Below are 10,104 nucleotides of genomic sequence, written 5' to 3'. Positions count from 1 at the left end.
ACACATCAAAAATACATACCAAATGCAACAACAAATAAAACACAACTGCATGATCAAATTAGTAACAAAGTGCAGAACAAGACAACAAAATGCACTTAAAAGTTTAAGCATCTAATACACAAAACAAGACCCAAATTCCACCAAAGCAGTCATTAATCAAGAAGGATTGCCCAGTCGTGGATGTCAACATCAATTGGCATATTCTTGCAATGTCTAGTAAAAACACACATAAACTTCTATTTGTATCAAAGCCCCAAGAAAAAAAGAGGGCATCCATGAAATAGAGCCGGCAACTGCAAGACAACTCAGTGAATCGGGCCACCGGAGTTCATAAAATCAAGATATTGAATGGTCAGAAAAGCGACAGGCAAAGCAATTAAAGGACAGAATCATGAGATCGTTGACATACTAGAATACATTTTCGCCCAAATTTGAAGCGTCCTGCAAACCGTTGAATTAGTTCTACACGGTGCTTGACCTAGGGTTGAACAAAGCGGAAGTAATGGATTTTTTTATCACAATCGTACTTGGCTCCATCACCGGAGAATGCGTGATACAAACGTGCGCGTAATTGGAGTTCAAAATTGCTTAGTAACTGTCAGCCGTATTTTCATCATTAAATCTCAGCCACAGGATATTTTTAAAATCTAACGGTGGATCTTAGGGACTCCAATTTTTCAATTGTATTAGTATCCCACATAACTCCACTCTCTCTATATATATATATATATATATATATATATATAGGGTCAAGTTCCGTGGAGACGCAGCTTATCAAGAGACGAGAGAGACGCATCTACAGCCGTTGATTCCATCAGTACTCTAGCAAACAATACAGGGGCACGCTGGGAACAATAAACACTTATACGCTAAACCAATTTGGAAATATACGATCTGTGTACGTCAATAATAAGGAAACGTAAATATGCTGCTGATTTTGGAGCTTCAATCATGGATTTTATAAATTTGGAAGCTATATAAGTCCTATTATATGATAATTATATAACTCAGAATCAAGAACAGAAAAATCGAAAAGATTTTCAGAGGTTTTTGTAACAGCAGTGCCAATGGAAGCTAGTATGGGCGAACTAAGGTTTTGTTCTTGTTTTTGATCTCATTGAATCACAATATTTTCAAGAATTTTTGATAGAACACTCTCTAGAACCGTAACTCTTGATTTTTTTGTCTTGATCAGGAATCAGAACGATAACGAACAGTTGCAGAACACGTCGATGTCAATTCATCCTGAAGTTCATATCTCACGGTTAGTTGTGTTTCTTAAACTATTTTCATAATCCACTAACTATATAATTGTTATTTTTTCTGACAATATGACGTAGAACACCAATAAATTTTTGTTCTTTATGTTTTTGCCTCAGACACGACAAGCCGATTGTTAGAATCAAACCTAGTATGCTTGTTCGTGTGTTGTCATCACTGTCTGATGATCAAAAATCATGGATTTCTTCAACCGGCTTCGATTCTATAATAAGTTTTGAACTAAACGAGTACCCCGTGAAACTTTCTGAATACCTGTTATCATCTTTTGAACCAAATCCTTCGGTTTTAAGGATTAATGAACAAATTTTTGAGATAGGCGAGGAAGATGTACACGAAATAATGGGGTTTCCCCGAGGGCTGGCAGACGTCGAATTTGTTAACAATGTCTGTGTGAAAAAAGCTTGGGCACAAAATTTTGGCCCGGCAAAGCAATGTTATCAGGTCACTGCTACCGAACTTTGCAACTTTATTATTTCAAACAAAGCTGCTGATAATCAGTTCAAAGTGAATTTTATGGTTTTGTTTAGCAATGTATTGATAGAGGGCTCATCAACTCCTTACGTGAACACGCACATGGTTGAATTTGCTGGTGATTTCGATAGTTGCAAGAAGTATAATTGGTGCAGGTATCTAATACAATGCTTACAAGAAGAGTTTGTTGTCTGGAACCAGAACAGGGAGAAGAGATTCTTCAAGGGTTCACTTGCTTTCCTCATGGTTCGTGTTATTGATCTGTTCATTTTCTAAAAAATTTACTTGTACGGTTTATTACATCCTGGAAATCATTGTTGTCGTGTATTTTCAGTTTTTTTCCTTTGAAAGGATTCTCGGTAACAACAACAAGCTACCCAAAATTCAACCATCATTCAGAAGATGACCAAACACTATACTGTCTGGCATTACTTTGGATAACTACATTCTTCAAGAAACACATGGGGGCAATGATATTGATGCTGTTGTAACAAATGAGAAGGTAAGAAATTTAAAATTTGAATAGATTTTAACATCTCCCCTGTTACTGTTAATTAATTAATTTGTATTTATATTTTCTTTTAGGACAACATTGATGATAATATGGTCAATGGGATAATTCGTGATGTATGTGAAGACATTCAGAAGGAATTCGAGGGTGATCTTGATGCTACACCTCAGGTTACAAACGAATGTTCTTTCCTTGATTCGTACGTATTAAAGTTTAAAACTGTTAAAATTTTAACCTTGAGTGTTTTTTTAAATAGATTCTGATATCAAATCTCAAAGAAGCGTTGGAGGAATATAGTTCAAAACTAGACAACAGCATGAAGAACTTAATCTACATTTATGAACAGTACCCAGACAGTGAGATCGTTAAGGTGATGAAAACTAGGTTCATTGAAATCAATGAAAAAGCAACTGGTTTCCTGATCAAGAACATATTCCATGGGAATTCGAATAAAGAAAATTCACTTTCAGAAAAAAACGATGAAAAATATGTTGGTCCGAGGAAGCAGTCCACGTTAATGTGGAGTCTGGTGAATTCTGATAAAGGAGATGACAAGTAAGAACTTTTAGATTACATAATTCTTATATGAGATTTGTTGTATATAGCTCAATGACAAATTTTAATTTTTTTTTACAGCATGATTTTTTTTAAATGGAAGTCAGTGTTTGCATGCAAGTTAGATTTCCAGTCTCTAAATCCTGGAGAAATGGTATTGACATCTATTATCGATGTCTGGAGTTGTATATTAAACTTGATGTATGGAAATGCGGAGAACTCTTCAGTGAAGCGGATGTTTTGCTTTACTTACAATACTGTATGATTCTTGTACATTGTGTCTGTATATCGTAGTAATTTCTTTTATAACAGTAAATATGTAATGTTCATTTGCTTACTATCTTTTGTTTATACAGTTTGGAATCCCCAATGCAACCACAAGTATTCCTTTCGAACGGCTAAACCAGGTTTTCATGGAAAACATGGACGATGTACTGAGCCTGTATAATGTTCGTTTAAGTGATCTAAGCATGGTACTATAAACAATCTATTCTACATCTTTTTTGATTTTATAACTATTTTGTTTCACTAACATTTATGTTCTTGCTGAATCTAGATCTTCTTCCCCATGATTGCGTTAAACCATCACTACATTGTTGCGTATGACTTACGTAATCCGAGTATGGAAATTCTGGATAATAGGAAGTCAGATAAAAGTTTGAATCAGTTATATGGTGATCAGATTCACAATTTGGTAAAATACTGAACATGTCCATTGTCAGTTACTAAATTTTTTTTTCAGAAGTAATTTATTGTCAGTACAGCGTTTTTTAATCATAATTTTTCTCTCGTACTATTGTTGGTATTCAGCACAAACACTTCTTGCTCTACCTGAGGTCCAAAAGGAGTATAAACCATATGGGTTATGTTTCTATCTTGCCACAACGTCTTGTTATGGATTGGCAAACTGTTCATAATGATGTGGATTGTGGTGTTTTTGCTATGCATCATATGGGCTCGTATTATGGTGGTGGTGATTCAGGCTGGAAAGATAGAATAATTCCCGAGAGTGTAAGTAAAGTATTTTTCGGTGTTCTTACGCTTGTTCCTTTTTAAATTCCTTTTTAACATTTGTTTTAAACTGCAGCTTAATCAAACGACCCAGCTGAACGATATCAGACAAGATATACTGCACACTATTCTAACATCTGTCCATAATGAAAAAAATGGTGAACTTCAGAAGATTGGAGATATTTTTCCTGCAGTTGGAATGGGTGAAAATTAGAACAAATCTGTTCTTTTTTTTATTTGTTTTAAACTATGTTTTAAGTTTTTGTGGAATTATCTCGTGTTATTTCATTTATCTCAAAGGTTTGACGTTCTGAACTAAATTATTCTGGATAATATATGTTTTTGATAGTAATCTCGTTGTTTTACTTTTGATTCTTTTTTGGTTCCAATAGAAAGTAATAAAATATGATGGACAAAACCTTCATCATTTTAAAAAGAGTATGATTGATTCAAACATGTTCCTTTTAAAAAAACTTAGTTCAAAGAATCATTTTCGGTACGCTGAAGATACAAAAACAACATAGGATGTGAGACGCTTTTTGTAAAAAAACATATAAACCTGGTACTATGAATCAATCGTAAGTTTTATGAATATACTGTTAAACTGTTCTCGTTTAATTCAATTTGTTTCATAAATGGTATTCGAAAAACTAGAAATTTTTTTGTTTCTAAACACTATGTGGTTACAGGTAATGAAAAATAAAATAGGTACGACATTACTCCTTTTGACCATGAAACTTTACTTGAATTTAATTTTTGTAAACGAAGTCATTAAAACAACCAAACTGTCTATTTCATATAAAATTATAAATATCAAATTTGATGATGCATAGAGTTTGATGATATTTAGAGGTATAGTAAATTTTTTATTGGATTATTGGAAGGATTCTAAGTTTTTCTTACATGAATATATGTGGTATAAATCATTCATTTTATACATAATATAAAAAACACTTTTGTAGAATACAATGATTATTAAGGGTAAAAAAATTAATTAAATTAATACAGACAAGCACAAACAATTATCCAGAAACGAGAACCTTGAACTTTTTATTGATGAACCAATGGCAGCAAACATGATTGATTTTTCTAAAAAACGCAACAGTTTTTTGTTTATGGAACAAAATTAAGATAAAAAAACGAAAAACCGTTGTTCGGTACCAGAACAAAAATTAAATATCTCAAGAGGTCAGTGTTATCATCACTTTTTATTTATTTTCTGGATAGATTGACGAAGAACATCTTCCGGAGGGACTAAGGTCGGATCCTTGATTTCATCCTTGATAATCTCAAACATGCAGTTGCGTTTGCTCGAAATCATTTTGTAAGTATATAGCAGACGCAACCTCCTTATTTGAATTTTCTGTTGATGCTGTATATACAATGTAGAACAAAAAACAAAAAATAGATAAGATGTAAGTTGGTAAGAATATGAAAAATAATATGAAAAAAATTGCTAGTGTCTTACACTTTCAGGGAAAAATTTGGAATCCCAGTTGCGCACACCTCCTCCAAAATATGTCTCCATATGTCGCATTGCAAAAACACCACAGTCAATTCCATTTTCTTTGGTTTGCCATTTCATTTTAAGACGTTGAGGTGTCATCTTGGATAATTGAGCCGTTTTTACGTGGTTTTGCTCTTCCATGTATTGGCCAAAATGCTTTTGCTGATAGATAAAAAGAAATTCTGTATGTCTACTGTGACGTTCCAGGAATCCGGGGGCCTGGATTCTGACGTCACCACACAAAAACCATTTTAAACCACTTTGAAAACCTGTATCTTTTCTTTCTTTCTTTTTTTTTTAGATAATGAAAATCCAAAAGAATTTAAACTTGAAAACATTTAATAAAAGATGTGAATGAGAACATAAATCGAATGATTTCAAAACCTGAATTTCAAACTTGAAAGCCATAATAGGAGAATTTCAAGAGAACATTTAAACTTTAATAAATGATTCGAAAGAGAACATTTAAACCCCCTAAAAGCAACAGGATCGCATCCAGGTTACAGTATTGAAATTAGAATCTACCACTATTATTACACAACATCTCTTACCAAATCAGATCATCTTCGATAAGAAGAATCACTGTCAACTATTCCAGCTTGCACCAACCTCATCAACTTTCCTGAACACTCCCCGACCACTGGATCCTCAACTCTGTCTCCTCGCCTAGCATTAGCCTTACTCACAATCTCAATCAATCATCTCATCTTTAAGCCTTTCTGAAATGGTTAGAAAGGAATAGCAAGGGTGAGCAACAATGCTCAGCAAGTAATAATAAACAATGATAGTTCTGAAATGATATAATAGAAGTTCACGAGTTCAAGATATAAGAGGATTCAACCTGAGTTCATGAGTTCATGGTATTGTATAGAAGGATTTACAATACCTTGCAACATTTAAACTGAGAAATTCAATCTTTCCAAAGAATTATTGAATTGGACTATCACATTTTAATTAAAACCAAGGTTAGGCAGCTGATCAGTTCTGCACTAACCCTGAGCAGGCCCCGCCATGCTCTATCACTGGATCCAAGGCACTCATTGGCCTAACATGACCACGAATCTGGTCCACAGGTTTATATAAAAACAATAATCCAATTCTCTAATTCAATTCAAGAAGCCAATGTAAATCAACAGAACATCATCATAAATATCATCAACAACTGAATAATTCCAAATCAACTTTGATAATAATCTATTCATAAATCATGATCCATCATTTCATAATCACAGTTCAGGAAATCCTCAACTATTCAGTATCCTCCATTATCAGCTGAGCAACTGAATTTAGCCTGCTAACCAGCATGACAATGGCGGGTTGAATAATCAAGAAGATCCCAGTTCATTCAAAGCTCTAACTATCACTGAGCAACACATGCTTCAATGACAATCTGAACTTCGAATTAATTTGTAAAACGGAAATTCTTTAGAAACTTGAAGATTAGAAAGAATAGGTTAGAATACTCGCACTTTCGAACATTGAAAGGAAAGGTATGAATACTTGAAACATATACCAAAGGAATGGATCAGAATATTTGCAATATATCCAAGAGAAAGGTTTAGGATACTTGCCTTAAATCTGACTCCAGTCTCACATCTCAATCTCATCTTTCCACTTTCACAATCTATGCCTCTCATAGTCTCTAGACCATCTCTGGCTATACTCTATCTACCGTACATCTTCGCTTCGCTTACTCGATTCATCCCTTATTCGCTTTGTAACACCACGTGACTTTCTGAACGTCTTCGGGCATACACTTCTCGTCCAAATCCTTTACGAGAATAAGATAACATTATAATCACTAAACAATCGATCGCATATACATATCACGCATATCGATACCCACTTATATACCCCTTTAAACTTATCACATATCACTTAACACGTAATCATGCTTTGACTCTACCATATAGTCAAGTCATATTCCACATAACATATTACCAATCACTTATCATATGAATCCTATCGAAAATCCGACATCGTCTCGTCTATTTATTAGACTATCCACATGTTATCCTATTTTGTCCAACAACCAATCAATCAATTCCAATTCCTATAATTCATATGTCCTTATCCAATACTAATCAAATCATGACACTATGTCATATAAGTCATTTATCACATATGTACCATATTAGGAATAACCACGTAGATCACGTAATCATCAATTTACAGCAAACAAGTCACATATTGACACATATTGCATATTACATAACATATAACCACATTCTAGATTCGATCATATTATCTCATTATATTAAAATAGGCTTCACAAGCTTCTATCTCTCTTTCGTTTCACTTGATTCCGACTTACAGATCAAAAGATATGTTCAAAACCGTTTTCTGACTCCACTCTCAACATATAATACCTTACACCAATAGCAGACATCACATTACACATTAAATTTCCCATCCCAATTGATGTCAAATCAAGTCTTGGGTTAAAAATGATTTTTTGGGAATTTTCGAAATTTTTCAAACATTTTTCGGTATTAAAATCGATAAAAGAATCACTTTTTGAATAAATAATCAAGTCCAGATACTCGGAATTGGACTTGTAAACATTTATAAACAATTAGCGAGCCTTGAACATAATTTAGAAAAATATTTCAAAGCTCGAAACTATTTTTCGGAATTTTTAAATCAAAAAGGATAATTAAATCCAATTAATTAATCAATTAAAATCAATTAATAATTAATTAAAATAATTAATCAATTAATATTTAAATTAATTGACCAATTAAAATAATTAATTACTAATTAAAGTTAATTAATAAACAAATTTAGATTTATTTTTCAATAAAGAAATAATTAAAAAGCATTTTTGAATTTAAAATAAATAAATAAAAACAATTTCTGAAAATTAAAATCAAAAGGTTTAAAGTGTAACTTTCGAAAAGTTTTACGGTAGGGTCAAAAGTGTAACCTTTGAAAGGTTTGGTTGGAATTTGTAAGAAATGAAACTTGGGTGACCAAAGGTCACCATCTCCGAAAGTGAGGGGACCAAACTGCAATTGTGCAGCGGCCACCCTTGCCTTCGCCGGAGATGGAGTTCCTGGCCACCATAGCTCACCAAAATCTCCAGACTTGCTCTTTCAACCACCAGGAATCTGTTGGTGGCTTCCGTTTCAGCAAACAGGCCAAGAATTGGCCGGATAATCCTTACAAAGCTTCGTCGCCGGCGAAGCTATACAAGACCGATGAGCTCGACTCCGAGCACCCACACAGAATCTGACCACATGTACAAGCTCCCCTCAACAATATCTATCTCTTCATAACATCAAAAACTACCCAGATTCATCCAATCGAAAATCCGGTGAAAATGTTCATGAGCACTTCAAGAACACTCAAGAACACTCTTCAAGAATCAAACGAACTTTTCTATATGATTCCGAACTCGAAATTCAACATATAATATACCAAAACGACGGGAAAAACACGTACTACAACATGGAATCATCAAAACAATCAAAAACAATCATCTACGAAAATTCATCATTTAAAAACAAATAATTCGAATTTTATAAAATTAATAGTAATTTACCCGCTGAATCTGCACCGAAACTAATGATTGTAATAGATTCCACGCGTCGAGAGCTTCGTTTTGACTATTCATACGCCTCCATCGGATTCCAATAACACCTTCAAATCCTCGTTTGATTACGAAGAACACGAAGAACACAGTTCGGTTTCTCTCGGTATTCGTGCAGAGAAACTGGTGAAAATGATTTTACGGTTGAAAATAAGGTGTAGAAAGGGCTATTTATATTTACAAATAATTGGTACCCCTTTGGATCGTGTATGACATGAAAATACGTATTTAATAGCTTTATAGTAATAAAGCGGGGTCCAATCGGTACTGGTTTTCAAGATAATCATCAAAACGGGGCTTTTAAAAGCAATGATTAGTCTGCGGGTCCCATTTGCACGTATTTCGATAAAAAGTAATATAATAATCAAAATATCTGGCTTTCACGTATATCGAGACAACTAGATAATTATCAACAATTAAAATACCCGCAAAACTCCGCCGGACCGACTCCGGGGAAAACCGTACTCCGGATCGAAAAAGTCAAAACACGAAAAATGTCCGGAATATTCAAATTAGGCTAAAGGTGAGTTTTCTCGAAACTTCCGGGAAGAAAATTTGCTACACCGTTACGAGTGGACGGTTTTACGGAAGTCAAATAATTAATAAATAAATATAAATATACACAATTAAATCCGTAAATCGATTATAAAATCATCTAACATTCCATAAATCGATATGAAAATATCCAAATAAACTATATTTTCTCCTGAGCATATAGAAATTAGAAGCTCTCGAATACGAACACATACGAGCATTCAGCTCAGTAAACTAGATAATACAAAATTCATAAAATTATATAATAATCACATAATAATCATAACTCACCATAAATAATTAAACGAGCAATACCACAAGTAACACTTAGTCACATACCACATATATTCACATAATTATCATGTAGAATTTTCAAAACAAAAATATGAAAATCAGTTTTGAAAATACAATTATTTATCAATAACACAATAACCCGGGGTTTAAATATAAAACCTTGAAAACTCATTAAACTAGAATAAAATATTAAATCTTATTCCCTTCTTTAAAGAAAAATCACTTTTAATACTAATAAAAATATTTTTAAAAATCCGGGTCATTACAATCTACCCTCCTTATAGGGATTCCGTCCTCGGAATCAGAGAAAGAAGGAGGATGCAATATTTGTAAAATCCATATTAATCC

The 10,104-nt window shown here is 33.4% G+C and overlaps 1 long non-coding RNA gene across 1 annotated transcript; it reads right to left on the bottom strand.

Moving 5' to 3' along the window:
• Window positions 1–5,754: 5,754 nt before the first annotated feature.
• On the bottom strand, window positions 5,755–9,645 carry LOC135147003 (uncharacterized). Its single transcript, XR_010284274.1, has 2 exons — window positions 8,881–9,645; window positions 5,755–7,107 (listed from the first exon to the last, which is right to left on the bottom strand). It is a non-coding gene; the product is annotated as an uncharacterized LOC135147003 (long non-coding RNA).
• Window positions 9,646–10,104: the final 459 nt, after the last annotated feature.

Source organism: Daucus carota, chromosome 6 (assembly GCF_001625215.2).
Source record: "Daucus carota subsp. sativus chromosome 6, DH1 v3.0, whole genome shotgun sequence".
Lineage (NCBI taxonomy): Eukaryota > Viridiplantae > Streptophyta > Magnoliopsida > Apiales > Apiaceae > Daucus > Daucus carota.
The sequence above is the reverse complement of the archived record's forward strand: the minus strand, read 5'-3'. Positions and strand labels throughout refer to the sequence as shown.